The sequence below is a fragment of the Orussus abietinus genome, unplaced genomic scaffold (assembly GCF_000612105.2).
Source record: "Orussus abietinus isolate OABI.00-Male unplaced genomic scaffold, Oabi_2.0 scaffold6, whole genome shotgun sequence".
NCBI classification, from domain to species: Eukaryota; Metazoa; Arthropoda; class Insecta; order Hymenoptera; family Orussidae; genus Orussus; species Orussus abietinus.
In genome coordinates this window covers 2,506,108-2,522,287 of record NW_019396002.1, presented here as the reverse complement: position 1 = coordinate 2,522,287, position 16,180 = coordinate 2,506,108, and positions in this window count along the sequence as shown.

Below are 16,180 nucleotides of genomic sequence, written 5' to 3'. Positions count from 1 at the left end.
CCTCAGGGGCGAGGGTTCCTCAGCCTGGACTTGATAACGTTCCCGGAGGAGCCGGCTTGATTCGATGGTCCTGATGTAATTGAATCTGCGAAACTGTTTCTCTTCATCTGGAGTTATCGACCTCAGGAATGTCTCAGCTGCTGCTGCGTTAATCTACCTCTCGGCGCGAGACCTGTGACTTCATGAAGGATTGACTCTGGGACTCTGGCTAGGATTCAGGATCATCGGCTACGACTGGGACATGAAATCCTCAGGGCTGAGGAATCCTCGATCCGAGTCCGCAGAGTCCTTTAGGACTTGCTAGGATTTGGTGGTCCCGGCTTCGTGCAATCTGCGAAATCGTTCCTTACTCTGAGATCCCCGTCCTCAGCGCTGCTGGGACTCTCAGATAATCTTTAGGACGTTGATTCTCGTCAACGGCAACACTCAGTGGGCATTAAACAGTACGGAACTCGGTAATTCAAGGGTACTACTCGGCGGCGAAGCTGCTCCCAGCATTCTCGGGCACCTGCACCTGCCGTCTCTGGGACCTCTGTCGCTGGGTCCGGAGATTACGTGGCCGCGAGGTCGTCGCCGACGAACCTCGCGACCTTTCTTCTTTTTTTTTTTTAAATATCGTATATCTTTAGCCACGTGGGTTCCCTGGGAACCTCTGAGAGAATGTCGGTGCGTGCGTGTGCGAGTGCTAGGAGAGATTTCAGACGGTGCAACCGGCTTTGTACATACATGTAAATAAATCGATTTAGAGTCGAGCGTTCCCTCGAATGACGCATGCGAACTGCGGCCGGAGATAAATTATTTCTTTAATTATGTTTCATAGAATATATATATAAATATATATATAAATATATATTGAATATGTACATTGCGCGCGTAATGTGGGCGCTGATGATTTGGGAACGTGCAATAAGGAATCGGCCTCCTGTGCGAGATCTCGGAGGGCCGAGAACCGAAACGAATTTCGAGTCGAGGGAAAATGCGTCCATAGGAATTTCGTCATCGCTCTTATTTAGGCGTCCCATGTTGCAAGCTGAAAAAAAAAAATTCTCAACGAAAACCGTCCGCCATCGGGACGCGATCCCCGGGGCGAACCTCACATCGAACTGCGTGTCGACCTGGGCAGGACTAACCTCTTTCATCCTGTGCAATGTTTTCGTGCTCTCGCGGTACTCGCGGATTATTTTGCGGTCGAAAGCCCGTTTATGGATTATTTCCGATACATATCTACCGAACTATTGTTACCGTAGTTTTTTGACTGAGTCGAATACAATGTATTTCAAAATATAACAGAAGTCGTTTCATTTACCCTAGCGACTAGTTCCGTATTTAGGTTAGGAATTCGTTTTTAGATACGTGACGTTTCGTTTTGCATAACTTACCGCCAATTTTGGTAAGGAGTAGATCTTTAAACCGAGTTGTTCTGTTTCCCATAACAAGTTGTCATCAATTTATCCTAGGAATTCGTTTTCATAAACAAGACAAGTTTCATTTTTCATACCTCATCGCCGATTTTGGTATTATTTTTAATTTATTTTTAAACCGAGTTGTTTTATTTCCCACTACAAGTCGTCCTCCATTTAGCCCGGGAATTTGATTTTAATAGCGAGACGTTTTATTTCCCATACAAAATTGCCATCGATTTATGCTAGGAATTAGAAATTTCGTACAAGACATATTATTTCCCACGACGAGTTGTGAACGCTTTAAGTTGAGAATCTGCTTTCGCAACATGTTTTCATTTCATCCGCCGAGTTGTCGTTAGTTTACGTTACGAACTAATTTTTGGAATCGGTCGCTGAGGGGGCAGGGCTACAGGGTACGGCTACCTGAAGTTGGTAGTCCTCAACTTCTTGATGTCATTTGCGGATACTCCTGGATGTAAATGTCCTTTACTGTTCCCTAATTGCCCCCGCATTTTCAGCCGAGCTGGGAACCTCTGGCCGTGGTCGTGAGTGTATGTATACATTCCGATCCCCCACCACAAAGACTACCGACGGCCGGCTAAAAGATTCCCCGCAGCCCCGGATGCGTGCGTCCATATAAACGCGAGTTCCCGAAGGATTTAATTAAACCCGACCTCTCAACAGTGACGGAAACACTTCGGGAGGCGTCTGAAAAAAAATTCCTACGCTTCTTCGCGCGGTCTGGTTCGCTGGTTGGAACATTTTTACGGATTTCTTCGAGAACTTCCCGACAAAGGCTCTCCATTGCACAGAAACTTCTGGAGCTACGAGTTCTCCGCCAAGCCAGGCTTCGAGATGCTGATAGTCAACGATTTCGGCAGTTTATTGTGCATCGCAGTATATACAGATCGGTGAGTGAAGTTATTGTTTACACCCGAAGAAAAGAATCTGGCTGTACGAATAAAATTGTGTAATTGACTGCAGTTGGTTGATGTTAGAAAATGTTCCGATTAAGTGGACTTTCAGTTCACTTGACTACGCCAACTGAAATATCTTGGTTAAATGGTTTTCTTCATTTTGGAAAGTAGGTTAATCGATGAATAAAGTATTTCAATCAAATGTCCCAAGTTACTTAAATATTTCCTCGGTTCCCTGCAATGACCATTATAACGAGTGAATCCGCAGAAATGGTAATTGTTCAACCAAATTCTTTTCTATGGGTATCTAAATTGCGACACAGCGAAAAATTACAAGTATGAAAGAAATCGTTCATTATGGTGAACTAATAGCCAACAATTTGGATAGTTTTATCGGTCCCATACGGTTTATCTGTATGGTACAGGTTATGTAACGGATGTTAGGACGCACATAACCTACAAAGTCTAACCTTGAAGTCGTCTTACAGACGAGGGACAAACAAAAGACGGAGGCGGCCTAGGAGACTTTATTTACAAAGAAAGTGTACATTTCCGTATAATTAGACTTGGCTATAAATACGCTGGAAAGAAGGGAGGCTAATTAATGTTGAGGCGGGGATTTAGGTGCAGTGAATGAGCGGGCGGAAAGCTGGGACGGTCTAGGCCGAGGTTTTACCGATCCCAGCGGGCTTGGTTTGCGGAAGATACAGGCCTCGATGGGCACCGTGGTCAAGAGTGGGATGGAGTTGCGTTTATACGTGGTGCGAGCATAATGGAGTAGAGTGGAGCAGCAGAGTGGAGTAGAGTAAGGGATAATGGAGTATGGAGAATAGCGGATAGCGAATAGCGGAATAGCTTCGCCGTTCGCGATGCGGCCGAGAGGGTCCGAGGCCAAACTGGACGCGGTTCGTTGGCCGGACCAGTTGCCCGTTCCGATTTATTGCTCCCTCGTATCGTCTGCTGTTCGTCCGATTACCGCCAAATGTCGAGCCCTGAAATGTGCCAAGTCTTTCTTTCCGATGCACGTAGCCGCGTTTTCTTGACATTCCCATAGAACTGACAACGGAAATGAAGATGCATAGTATGCGTATATATCCAAAGGCAGCATCCTCCGTCTCCAGATCTTTCCGGAAATATGCGGGGCATACCTTGGAAAAAGTTGGAAAATTAGAAATTTCTAGATACACGAAACTTTAACGAGGTTTGAGATATCATTGGGTTGTCCCTTAAATTCGTGCCTTTCTTATGCTTAAATAAATTATTTTATGAACTGGAATTTTGCGATATTCAGTTAATCATGTATCCTAATTCGTTGATCGAAACCTCTTCCCCCACGTTCGCGCAGTTTCCGATCCTTCGGTTGAAAAAATTAACATGATAAAATTTCAATATTTAAATGGCACGAAGTTAAGGACCAGCCTGATATGAATGGTAGAAAATATGTGGTCATTTTTTTTGTTGGTTTGGACTGCGGTATTTATTCACTTTGTAGCATCTCCTTTTCGCGTCAAAATGCTAAAATATGTATTTTAACCTTGCGCGGGATTATACCTCTTCATATGATTAACAAGATGGCGGCGGTCAATCCTTTCGCATCGGCTAAGAACGAGGTTGCCGTGGGGAAACTAAACGTTCCTTCGCGATTATTAACACATTCGCGACCGGCAAATTTTGTTTCCGTTTCAAATACTGAGTACCGGCGAAAATAATGAAATTCTGAAACCGGTCGCCGGAAACTTGTACTGTTAAAGCAAGGATAAAAATGATAAAGTTTGTGCGCCGCGCCGGCTAACAATTAGCGAGCCAACTAAGCAGGACGTGATTCACGTCAGCGGGAATCAGGGATAGAATTGAAAATAACGTGAATTCACGTGAGCGGTCCCGAATGTGTTAAGACGGTAACGTGTAGTGGGTATAGCGAAGTTAACGTAACTGATCGAGAGAGTAAATTTTGTCGCCGGTTTTAGATTTAAAAAGCGGGATAACGTGGATGGAAAGTACTCTCTTTGAGGCATAGAATGCACGTGGCGTCACCGTGAGCAGCCCACGGTATAGGGACAGTAGCGACAGGGGAGGTTAGGTCGTTACACGCACCGGTCACTGCCACCCCCATGCTCTGCACTGCCAACCCCATGCAAAATCACCCTTTGTCCGGCCGGATAGGAAATTACTTTCCGGCCGTCGATTACGAGGCGAATTTTTGGACTAACTGTCTCCCCCGCCGGGAACTCCTACGATTGGAATCGGTAATACCGGACGACTTGACAGCCCATGGCCAATCAAAACCGGCCGTTTAACGACCCGCCCGATCGATTTCCACATTCAACGCGAATTACTTCCGGAAAATACCCGGATTTCCCGATATAACTTATAACGAAATTCGTATCCACTGTTGGTTATCTCCGCTCGAGGTTTTATAAAGTTCGCTTCACTACGGGCTCACGAAGCTTCGGGTGCACTTCACACCTTTGGCCAACCCCTAAATGGGGCGATCCACTTAATTCGAATATTTATATATTACCCTCCATCTGCAAGAAATTCCTGACCAAGCATTTATCCCGTTAAAAGGGTATTAAGTACGGATATTTGATATATTCCTTTGGATCCACGTGAAGTGTTAAAAGAACATATTATAATTTTATTGCACTTTCGTTGGAAGTTTCATTCGGACATGGTATACCAATTCTATAACGTATTCTCAAATAAAATGTATAACGTATGTTATAAAATTTAGTACGTATGTGTAAGATATTTATAATATGTGTTATAAATTTGTGTTGACCGGTACTTGATATCAACAAAAGGTCTTTTTGCAATTATCGCGGTGCTAGTTGCAATTACCTGGAACTCACGGAAGAGTAGCAGGTACGTTGTCCATGATGCTAACGGAGTCTTCTGTAAGAATTCTTTTTTTTTAATATTATTTAAATATTTCTCGGACTCAAGAATGTCCTAACAATGTTTATCCGCCAGTACCACCGATACTTGTCATCTTTCGAGTAAATTTGTCCAAAAATAAACTCACGTTAACGATCGTAATATTAAAAACTCATCTACAGAATTTGCAAACAACGCGTAGCAAATGACTTTCCAATGTCAATTTTATAATTTTTCTCCGCAACTTCACAAAATTTCACAACGCGCGGTGTTATAAAATTGTAAATTTACGTAGAATTTTATAACAAATATATATTAATTCACTATTGAGAGGTGAAATTTATGGGTTTACTGCAACCTTATGTACTAAAAGTGTATGACTCTTTTTTAATAGTGTAGAGACGTTTGCGCGTAACAATGGTTGGTTTTCCGGCCGAGTTCTGAAACAATTGCGCCTCGGCCAGGGGTGGGGGGCGGAAATAAGTAAGACTTGACGAAGTGCGCCCGGGGGGTTGCAACCCTTGATTACCAAGATCTTCATCTACATGCTAAACATCGCTCCTGCGTCTCGCCTTGAATACTCTTGTACTTACGTATGTATCAAGATCTACGGACTCGAAAGCCCCCGCTGCTCCCCTCCCCCCGCGAATCTACCGTCCCCAGAATTCTACGGTACAGGGAAACCTCCCCCGTGCCCCCGCCCCCCGAAATATCTCACCCCGACTGTATGATGTTTGCTTAGATTAAATTAACCAGCCCTCGGCAGCCCTTTGTCTTTACAGATGAATGAGATATCACCCCTTCCGGCCGTAAAAAAAAAAAACTTATATACACCCCTTTCTAATTATTCCTGAAGACCACCCCCTTCGAGTCGTCATTTCACATCGCGTGTTATAAATCTCGAGGATTTCGGTATCATTTCTTTATGCGAGGGTTAATCTATATTGGAAGAGTGCCGAAAGGGGTTACACTTCATTATTTGTTTGGGTTTTGTTAATTCGCCATTTGAGAATGCGCGGAGTCGACTTTCGTTAGCAGCGCCACCTCTCTTAGCGGCGACCCCCGGGACTAGATATTTCTTAAAAGACTCCGGCGTCGCGACGCCGGCGGCGCCACTCCTTAAAGAATCCTTCCTTATTCTTTCCCTTTCTTACCGACTGTCTACCCGAGACTGTCGCAAGACTCGTTGATAGATACGCGGAATATTTGCGAAACCTGTAATTCGTAATGTCTCAGGGTTCTCGAAAATGGACGAGAGAATCATCCCCCGGACCGATTTCCCGAAAAATGTATCGAAAAAATCGCAACCCCCTTTCGCATCGACGGGACCCGACGCTATCTCATGATAGTTCATCGATTTTGTTCTTGGCTTACATGCGATGAAATCAACGGGAGAACGGGAAGGGGGAGGAATTCGGAAAGGGTAGTTTCAGTAATTTCCGAGGGAGATTTTTCTGCGGGGTAAGTCGGGGAAATTAGGCCTCGGGGAGGGTTTTTACCGACCCGGCCGAGAAGGCGAGCTACTTTACCACCACGGGGGTGAGTTTCTTAGGGACGGAAGGGGGTGCTACGAGGAGAGGGTGGGACTTTCTTAAAGGTCTTTGCCGACTTCTCCGCCCGAGGGCGACACCGGTCTCGGGAAAAATCTCACGAGACCCGGGCGTCTCGCTCGCTGCCACTCTTTTTTTCTTTTTTTTCTTTTTTCTTCCTTTTCCGTTTCCATCTGCCAAAACCTACCCCCCCATTTTGGCCAATCAATGTCATCCGCTCGCCCGACCGCAACCAATCGAACCCCCGATGGTAATAAACAGATTCCGGCGGTTTGCGTCAAGGCTTAACTGCGATTGACTTTTCTTTGATTTTCCGTCCCATCACGTCGGACTGATTTTGCAACATGACGTTTTGACTTGTCGCTTTTCCTCCACCCCGTACCCGTGTGTTTCGGACCGATCGCTTCTGACATCGAGCGATTATCGATCCCCGCCTCTCCCTCTAATCTCGAATTATTTCCATCCCCCTAATTAACCCTAATTTGGAAAATTCTCCTCACCTCTTGAGTTTACATTAATCGTGGGTCTGAGAAAAAAAAGGAAAAAAAAGTAAGGGGTCTAAAGATCAATAAGTTTCGCCAATCTTTACATATGAAATTGCCATTTTTCCTAATCGATTGTTTACATTGTTTTTCATTGGTCCCGCCCTTTGTTATCATCGATTCCTCGCCAAGTTTCCGATTATACGTTCCCTTCCCCTCAGCGAGTATCACCCCTCTCGAGGGGAAGTGGAGTCAATTTTTTATGACCATTACGTATGTAAATACGCAGAGAAAGTGAAGAAAGTCTCCCCCCCCCGTCGCCCCCCCTTGGTTCCCGCGAAACCATTTCTTCCTCTTGATCTCTTCCTCCACCCCTCCCCCGCCCCCTAGTGGGGGGGATTTAAACATGAATATTCTTACTCATTCTATTTCAATCTGGGAATCCATTTTCCCTCATTTTACCGGAATTTACCTCTACCTTGAATTAATCACACATCCGTACCATGGAGACAAAGCAAGAGTGTGCCCATACATATAAGCTCTTAAGTTCATAAAGAGTCACTACCACGAGACAATCTGGAAATCGAACGACCAAAGTCGACAATTAACGCCATATTGGCAAAACCTGAACTTGAGAGACCCCTCACGTAGTCGCTAGGGATGTTATTCTTCTCCATTTTTCCAAATGTCATGTCATGGATATTAGTTACCAATGATACTCGTAAGTGTTATAATTATACGGCCGAGAGGATGCGCCGGCACAATTTCCCTAGAAAAATGTCCCTAGCCGGTAATCCCGCGACTCCGGCTCGGTCCACGGCCTTCGAGATCTCGGAGTATCTTGGCCGGGTCTCGCCGGTAGCTAGGCAACCTCCTCCCCCTCCTCCTCCTCCTCCTCCTCCTACCACCCACCTCCCCCTCTACCCCCCCCTCTCCGGCCCCCTTTCGCCCCCTACCCCAAGTCCCACCTTTTCCTCCTCACCTCCGACCACCGACCCTCTTTGAAAAACCCCCCGCGGCCCCTCCACGGCCCCCGACACCCGACGACCCCCCCAGCCCCCGCAACCCCCGCGGCTCTAAACCCCCACGACCCCCACAACCCCCAATCCCTCACCGCGAGCGCGGGCTCCCAGGCGCGCCACAGAGCCCACGTTTGGGGGCACCTCAGACCCCAGGTGCGCCCCCGGGTTTTCCACCCCTGGACTTCACGCCTGGGAAGACGCACCCCTGGATGAGGAGAGGCCGATCTGGGACCGGCTGGGTGGCTCCTTCCTAGGGAGATTCCAAATTCTAGGACTTTCCCGAATCCTGAAGTTTGGGGCGACTCTCGAAGAGTGTCCGAGAAATCGATTGGATGATTTTGGATGCGAGAGAGAAAAGAAGAAAAAAGGAGAAAGGCGCGGAAGTACAGAAGGGACGATTCAGGAGAATGGACTTTGGATTTTGCATCTCTCTGACTTCAACCCTTCAGGGAGGTTCGAGGTACACCCTTAAACTAGTGAAGAAAAGGGATCATCGAAGCAACTCCGGCATGACAAAATATTAATTCATTTTTATTTTTTTTTTTTATTAGAATCTCGATCGCGGGTAAGAACGGCGAGTTTGGCGATTTTAAACTTTCCGCACCTTTCCCCCTCCTGTTCCTTGAGAGAATTCAAGGTACACTCTTTAGTTGGGTAGGATCGAAGGATACTGTTGACGATCCTTGAGCGTAATCGTTGCTCTTCTGGGATTTTTCGAGGGCGGGGAATAATCGGGATTTTAAACTTTGCATCTTTTCGCTTTGCTATCCTTCAGGTGAATTCAAGATACATCCTTAATTCTGGATTACTTTGAGGGTGTTATCGAAGCATCGCGAGCTAGGAACTGCAAGGAGGGTGAATCGAGTGAAGAAGTGTTCGCGACTTGAGCAGGCGGTAAAGAAAACGCAACGGACCTAAGGGGTAGGCCTAAGGAGGCCAAGGGTGGGCCGCGCCATTTTGTTTTGCGGTCGGGCTGCGCAGTGGGCTCGGTGCCGCGGAGTTCTGCGCATCGCCTTGCGGTTGGTTTGTGGTTTGGGGGTGGCTAGGCCCGATCATTGGCCGCGGGGGTGTCGGGGGTGGTTTTTGGGGGTGTGGTGGCACCTTGCGGTTTGCGGGCTGATCTGCGACAGGAGGAGAGGGGGTGGGCCACTCGTCGACGTTCCATTGGGCCGCTCTAAGGGAAACACCCTGTCCCTAAGGACCCCTAGAGACTTTTCCCTTCCATGTCGCTGAATCCTACCGAATTCTGGAAATCTCATCCCCTTCCAGTTTGAAAAAAAAAGAAAAGAAAAGAAAGAAAGAATCCAAAGTCACCAGAAATCCGCGACAGTCGATCTCCCCGTTCACCGAGAACACCAAGTCCATCCCTAGAAAATCTTTCCCCTGACTTGCCATGAAATTCCCATTTTCGAAAATGGTCCTTTCGCTGCCGAAATTCCCCTAATTACGTGCGGAATGAAAACTCGCAATTACGCCCCGCGGCGTATCCCTCGAATTACGAAGTTCGGGGATACATATTAAAATTATGCAGCAATCTTCCGCAATTGCTCTCTAAGCGTACATACGTATATATATATGCGTGTATATATATGTATACGTATGTATATATATATATGTACATTCGTAGTATATACATCGCAGGAACTCCCCCTTGTCTCCCCTCCCCTCGCCGAGGGAAAGCGACTCCTGGCGTTTAATTACGCGACCCTCTTCCTCCTCCCCGCGCCACCCCTTTCATTAGGGCAATAATTTTAATAATTTTTATCTTTTCGTATAATCTGCCTAATTAAAATTACGCTTTGATCGCGGCGCGCCTCCCTTAAGTCGCTCCCCCTGCGGAGCATGGTTACTACCGACCCCATAAATTGTGCAGCGAAACAAGACAATGTATATATATATGTATCTCTCTCTCTTAGAGGGTTGGAAAAAATAGCCCCTTCCTGGTTTCCCTCGATTTTTCGAGAATCTCTAAAAATTGTCAAATCTTCCGAAATTCTTCTAGTAGTTATTCTTGACGCATGATTCGTATCGGGGACTTTCCAATATTTCTCGTATATTGTTGCGAGCATTGCTTTCAATCTTCCGGCAGTTCACTTCTCTTCGGTAAGAACGTAGTTGCCGGATCCCGCGAGGTCCTAAACGTTATGGGATTTTCGCCTAGGATTTTCTACCTTCCCGAGGCGGCGTTACTTCGGAGGAGTTTTCAAGTTCTCTTTTTCCGTCCCTTCCCGTTCCCTCTTTGGATTCTCCCTTTTCCTGGCGCGCTTTTCCCCGGCAATCCGTTCGCGGAGGCAAAAGAGGTCCGATGGCGGGGGTGGTTCGAAGCCCGGGGGTGGCTCGTATTCAAATGTTGATGAAATTGACCAGACGGGCTTTGATCTGGCCTCTTCAAATATTCGCCAAGAGATTGAAGTGAACATCCGCGGAGAAAGAGAGAGAGAGAATTATCTTCCTAACCTCCTCGTGGAATGGCCCCCCTCTTGCCTCTCGTGTATGCAAAACGAGCAGAAGCTAATTCACATGCTTCCCCATCACCGATATTAACACAACTAGCCTGCAAACGACTGGAAAGTCAACAATTAGTTTATATGTTTTTTTTGTAAAATTTAGTTCGTGTGCTAATAAATAGAAATAAATAGAAGCGACGTTGTTTGCGGTCGATGGAAGTGAAATTCGTTTGGAAATGTTTAACGATCATGTAGCGGTGGGTTGAAAATAGTTGTTGCAAGTTTTCCTCGTTAGAGCGGGGGGATGGGGTCGTTGCTATGTTTTTCGATGCTCATTTGCATATTGTCCACGGTGACAAGAGTCCTCGGCGTTTATTTAAGAGAGCGAGATGCAAATGGCGGCCGGGCATCCTTGCGGAGGAGGTAAGGAAGGATAAATCTTCCGGCTGCCCTAAGGAGAAGCCCACCCTCGTGTTTATGCGCGCGAATCGACATATTTCAGATGCGCCTTTAAATATTTAACCGGAAAGGGAGCCCCGAAGTACCGCCCTCCCCTTGCCGCTCTTTTTGCCCATAAAACCTCCTAATATTCGGACGAGGTCTGATTTCTAGCTCGAAAGCATTCCCCGGGGATCCCCATCGACGTACTTCTTCGTTAGCGATGATTTATCTATCAGAGGTGGTTTAAGTACAAGTAAGTACTCGCCCTTTCGAATTAATCGCTCCCTGCCTATCGTTCCAAAATCGAGAATTCGGTAATGTCCCCGGCGCACAATTTAAAAAGAAAAAAATTCTGCACGCAAGGATTCGCATAGCGAGAGTTACCTGTACATAAAAAAATAATTTCCAAATGTATTTCATAATGTATCGCGTGTAAAATATTTTTAGTTTTGCAAGAGATGAACGGTTTTTGAGATTTCCCACCTACGAAGACGGAAGTTACCCTCGGGTAAGCTCTTTCCCGTAAAATCGGATGTCGCGGAAGTTGAAGAACGGAATTCTGACGGCACCTCCAAAGAAATACGAGGAGGACCCGTCCGTCATGGCGGCCCTAATTAGAAACTACCCCAAAGACTCGGCGCCGTGCCTCTAATGTAAGGGGGGCAAGAAAATGGCGAGGATCCCGGAATTTCGGGAAACCTGGAGAGACGGCCCGAAGAAAACGGCGACGTCTTCCGAAAGTTTCGCCCTGGGTCGAGATCTGCCCCCTGCCCCGGTAATTTGCACGTATGCGGCGAAGACCCACCCCGTGCGGGGGTGGGTCCTCGCCGGGGCCCTAAACGGGGATTTGATATTCGTAAATCTGCCGGCCGGTTTCGATAAATCAAAACTACCCTCCGCGGCCCTGAAAATAGGGTGGACCAGCACCTCGTCCCCTGTACGGAATCCGCTCGACATCTCTCTCTTAAAAATTGATTTCCGACACCCCTGGAGACCACGGTCTCCATCTTCTTCCGGTGACTCGAGGAGCCCCCTAAAATAGACACCCTGAACTCCGGGAAATCCATAATGGCCGCGCATTATGTGTACATTGATAGCTGAACCTAACCCGAACTAACTCAACCTAACCTAGAAATTATCAGGAAGGAGGTTTACTCGTTAAAAGCGCCTTCCGTGCTCGGTTAGCAAATCGGAAATCTTGCCGCGCCGGTTAATCGGATTATCGCGATCGATTCGACGTCGGCCGGGGGTGGTTCGGCACCCTTCAGGACCTCGTTCGGAAGGATCTCCTGGAAGGGGTTTCGCGAATACCTACAAGCTGCTGCGGCCGACATGCCCCAGCGATGCCCGGAATTCTTGGCGGGAGTCATTGCTACCCTTAATTAAAAATCCAACAACCCGCCCCCCCCGATAAACGACCCCTTGGCCCGGCCGTGTTGCCGGAACGGCCAGGGTTAAGGGTGGCATTCGCCCGGCCATATACGTCGACGCAGACCACATTCTTTCGTTTAATTCCCGCGAATTTATAGAGGAGCGACGCAACTGCGCGCCCTGTTACTACCCCCGGGGTTGTCCTGCGGGAACCGCCTTAAAAAGTATTGCCCTTGGGTAATTGAATTCGATGTGGGACAGCACCCCGTCTTTCTTGGAAAGTTTCGATTTCATGGGCCCACGGTACCAAGGGGGGGGGCCATTTTGGCCCTCATCAAGGGTCGACATCGAAGCCACCCTTAAGGTGAAGTGAAACCCCCTTCAAATCAGTCGATTCGGATACTACACTTTTTTTTAAGGGTATTAGACCAAACTGTCCGATACTTTGACACGTCACTCCTGATCATCTAAGAATTGTCCTGACATATTCAAAATTTTGATTTTTTAAGAAAATTTTTTAACTCAGCCCAGAACCAAAATGGCGTCGAGCTCTCATATTTCGATCAATATACAATTATCGAAGGCTCTGATATGGAAATCGAAAGGGTCAGGACAATTTTACGACAATTTAGAACACTCTGGTAGTCGATAAACTCGCATTTTATCGGGATAAGGGCAAAAAAAGTGTTGTATGCGCTTCTATGCTAAAACGATGGAAATACGAGGTCTCGGAGTGAAAATTTAATTGACCTGGAAATCACAGATGGCGCAGGGAGTCCCTTTGCAGTCAATTAGGGCCCCAGAAAACACGAATCCAGAGGATTTCTGGAGTTTTACTTCGATTTCTTTATAATTATTGTACGAAAACGACAGGTGGAGTATGCCATTTGGTATAATACCCAATATAATTCGACACAGCTGTCAATATAAAAACGAACATCGGCAACGTAGGCATTTAGAAGAATCTTCTTTATCGTCGACGATCAAGTTCCTCGACGTATTTTACTTCACCTTAATTGCCAATTAATCGGGACGCAGTTATTAATAGTTCTTCGTCAAAATTTCTTGAAATCCAGGGAGGGAAGGTGAACGTAGACGCCGTGGGAAAAATATCGGAAGGGGATATCGAGATTTTCCAATTGCAGGGTAATTAGCGACTCCTCATTCCTGGGGGATGCAGGGCGAGGGGTGGAGACGAGCCCGCGTGGGGCGGAGCGAGGGAGGTCTGGAAATAATTAAACTGGCGCAAGTTTTTACGACAAGGTGTTCATTACCGTGGGTAATTAAGACGCCCCTTAACTGGACCCGCTAACCACCCCCGGGGGCGGTAAACCAACTTCTCAGTCGGAGGGAGAACCGCCCCAGAGGAGCGGGGCGCCGCCGAAGGAAGTTTTTATAAGCGGCTGCTCTGTTATCGGTGATTATGCCAGATAGGGGCTGAATTCCCGAGTGCCGGCGCACCTGGACGCCGGAAATCGGTTTAATTGGCTCCTCGTTAGTTCATTCCCCAAACGCGACCCTAACCGTGGCCAAGAACCCACCCCGAAACTTCTCTCCACCCTTCCACCTCCTTACCCCCGAAAACCTACCGAAACCTTAAAATATTCCTTCATCCCTTAAAAAAGAAAATCGTACTAGACGAGTAATCAAGATTACGGGATAACAGAATAGACAAGTCAATTTCTCATTATTCCCCTATCCGCGCGTAAACAAGCGAACTTAATTTAATTAAAAAATAAGTCGTAGAATTTTCAGTATTTCTCTTAAACGCTTGTGGACAATACTCCGTAAGGATTATCTTCCAAGATGATCTGGACCCTCTGGGGGTCTATTACGTAAGGCAAATTGAACGAAAATGTGACAAATGAGTAGCTCACCGTATTACGGAACGTGTTTGGTGATGACAATGCGAGACCATTCGTATTAACTGGCTCGGCACAAATTTTTAAGCGAAATGGTGAAGCATACAAGAAAAGATAAAAAAATAAACGCCATGAACGTCATCCTTCACGGATTGTGACACCGAAATTCAACATGTAAAACCTCCTGGATGTTTCAATTTTTGGCAACAATCGTATTCGGGGACGTAATAATAACCTTATTAGAAGAAGTAGGGAATTACGTGATGCCTCAGACCCATTTTCGTTAGAAGAAAGAGAATTTACTAGGATGTACAGGTTAGCTTTTGTTATTGCGTGGTTACATTACATTACTAAACATTGAGAACTGTTAAATAATTCACACTTACATGACACGATAAGAAAATTATATTGTTGAACTTCTAATTACGGTACATATAAATATGAATGTATTACATATTTAAAAAATATAGATAGACTAGAGTCCTCTTCTTTACTTTTAACGGCTTTCAATCTTCCGGCCTTTCCTGCCTATAACCCACTACCTCTCAAGAATTTTCGATTTACAAGGTATGCACCTTTATTTGAAATATTACTAGACCGGAAGTGCTAGTGAACTCGTTTTTTTTATGTAGCGAATACGTAATCCGGTGAATAAACCCACGTGAGACGATAGTGCGAGAAGTGATCGCCCTCGTCAAAAATACGTAATAAACGCCCTGTGCCGGTAATCTTCATAGGGGAGGCTCGAGGAGACCCGAGGTGTACGCCATATTGGCATCCCTGGGAGCCGTCCAACCTCCCTTCCTTAAATCACGAGCCGTGAGGTGTCTACGATGCCGTGAATGCCTTTTAGATAGTCGTCCTCGCAAATGAGCCAGCCTCGCCCAGGGCCACAAATCTTCGACGGGCAAACCTCAGACAGATCTTGATATATATCGAAAACACTGGCGTATATCCAGTCTAGTCGACACCCCCGCAGTCGAGTCGGGGATGGCGCCCTCGGTGGGGCGGGGGTTGGTAGGACTGCAACCCGGAGGCCGCTCGAGGGTGGCATAACTCATCCCCCGCAGAGGCCGGACTGGTGATGTACGGCGGTCGCGGGACAGTCCTGCCACCCTGGAGGGAGAACGTGCCTCCTGGAGAGGGCAAGGATAAGCCCTTAATAAGGCAAAGTGCACGCGAGTCGGGTGCAAAGAGTGCAGAGAAGGCCGCTGAGGATTTCCCATGATGTTAGGGCCTGCTCCCCGTAGTCAGGGTGTAATTCGTTTCCTTGGGAGAAAAAAGGCAATTAATTAGCACTCGTACCACAACGCGATGTTCGTTGCAGGCTGATTTATGGCGGAGGAAGGAAATAACTAGGGGTTCGCGCTGGAAATGTGGGGATGAGGGGACTATTGTTGATAAGGAACTTTCTTCAAGAAACATCCTTCGTGATATGCGGCTACGAATAAGTTCGCAGGTTATCAAGGGACCCGGGAAGGTAAAACGCTTTTTTTTTAATCATTTACCGTTAATTAGTATTTATAACCATCTCTGTATATCAGAATTGATGCAATTTGCGTAAACGGTCTTGTTAGCGTCAGGGTTGTATCTCTCTGCCAATTATTAACATATGTAGCGAAACGAAAATGACGTTAGAAAGAAGCGGTAGCGGAGGCTATAGGGCATTCCATGGAAAAGTAATTAATTGTAAGGGCAATTAGTAATGTTTAATTAATCTCTTTAACTTAGAAGCTTCACTTACAATATGCGCAGCGGTTGGGAAGAACTTATTTTTGGTTTTCTTTCTTCTTATTGATTTTGGGGAG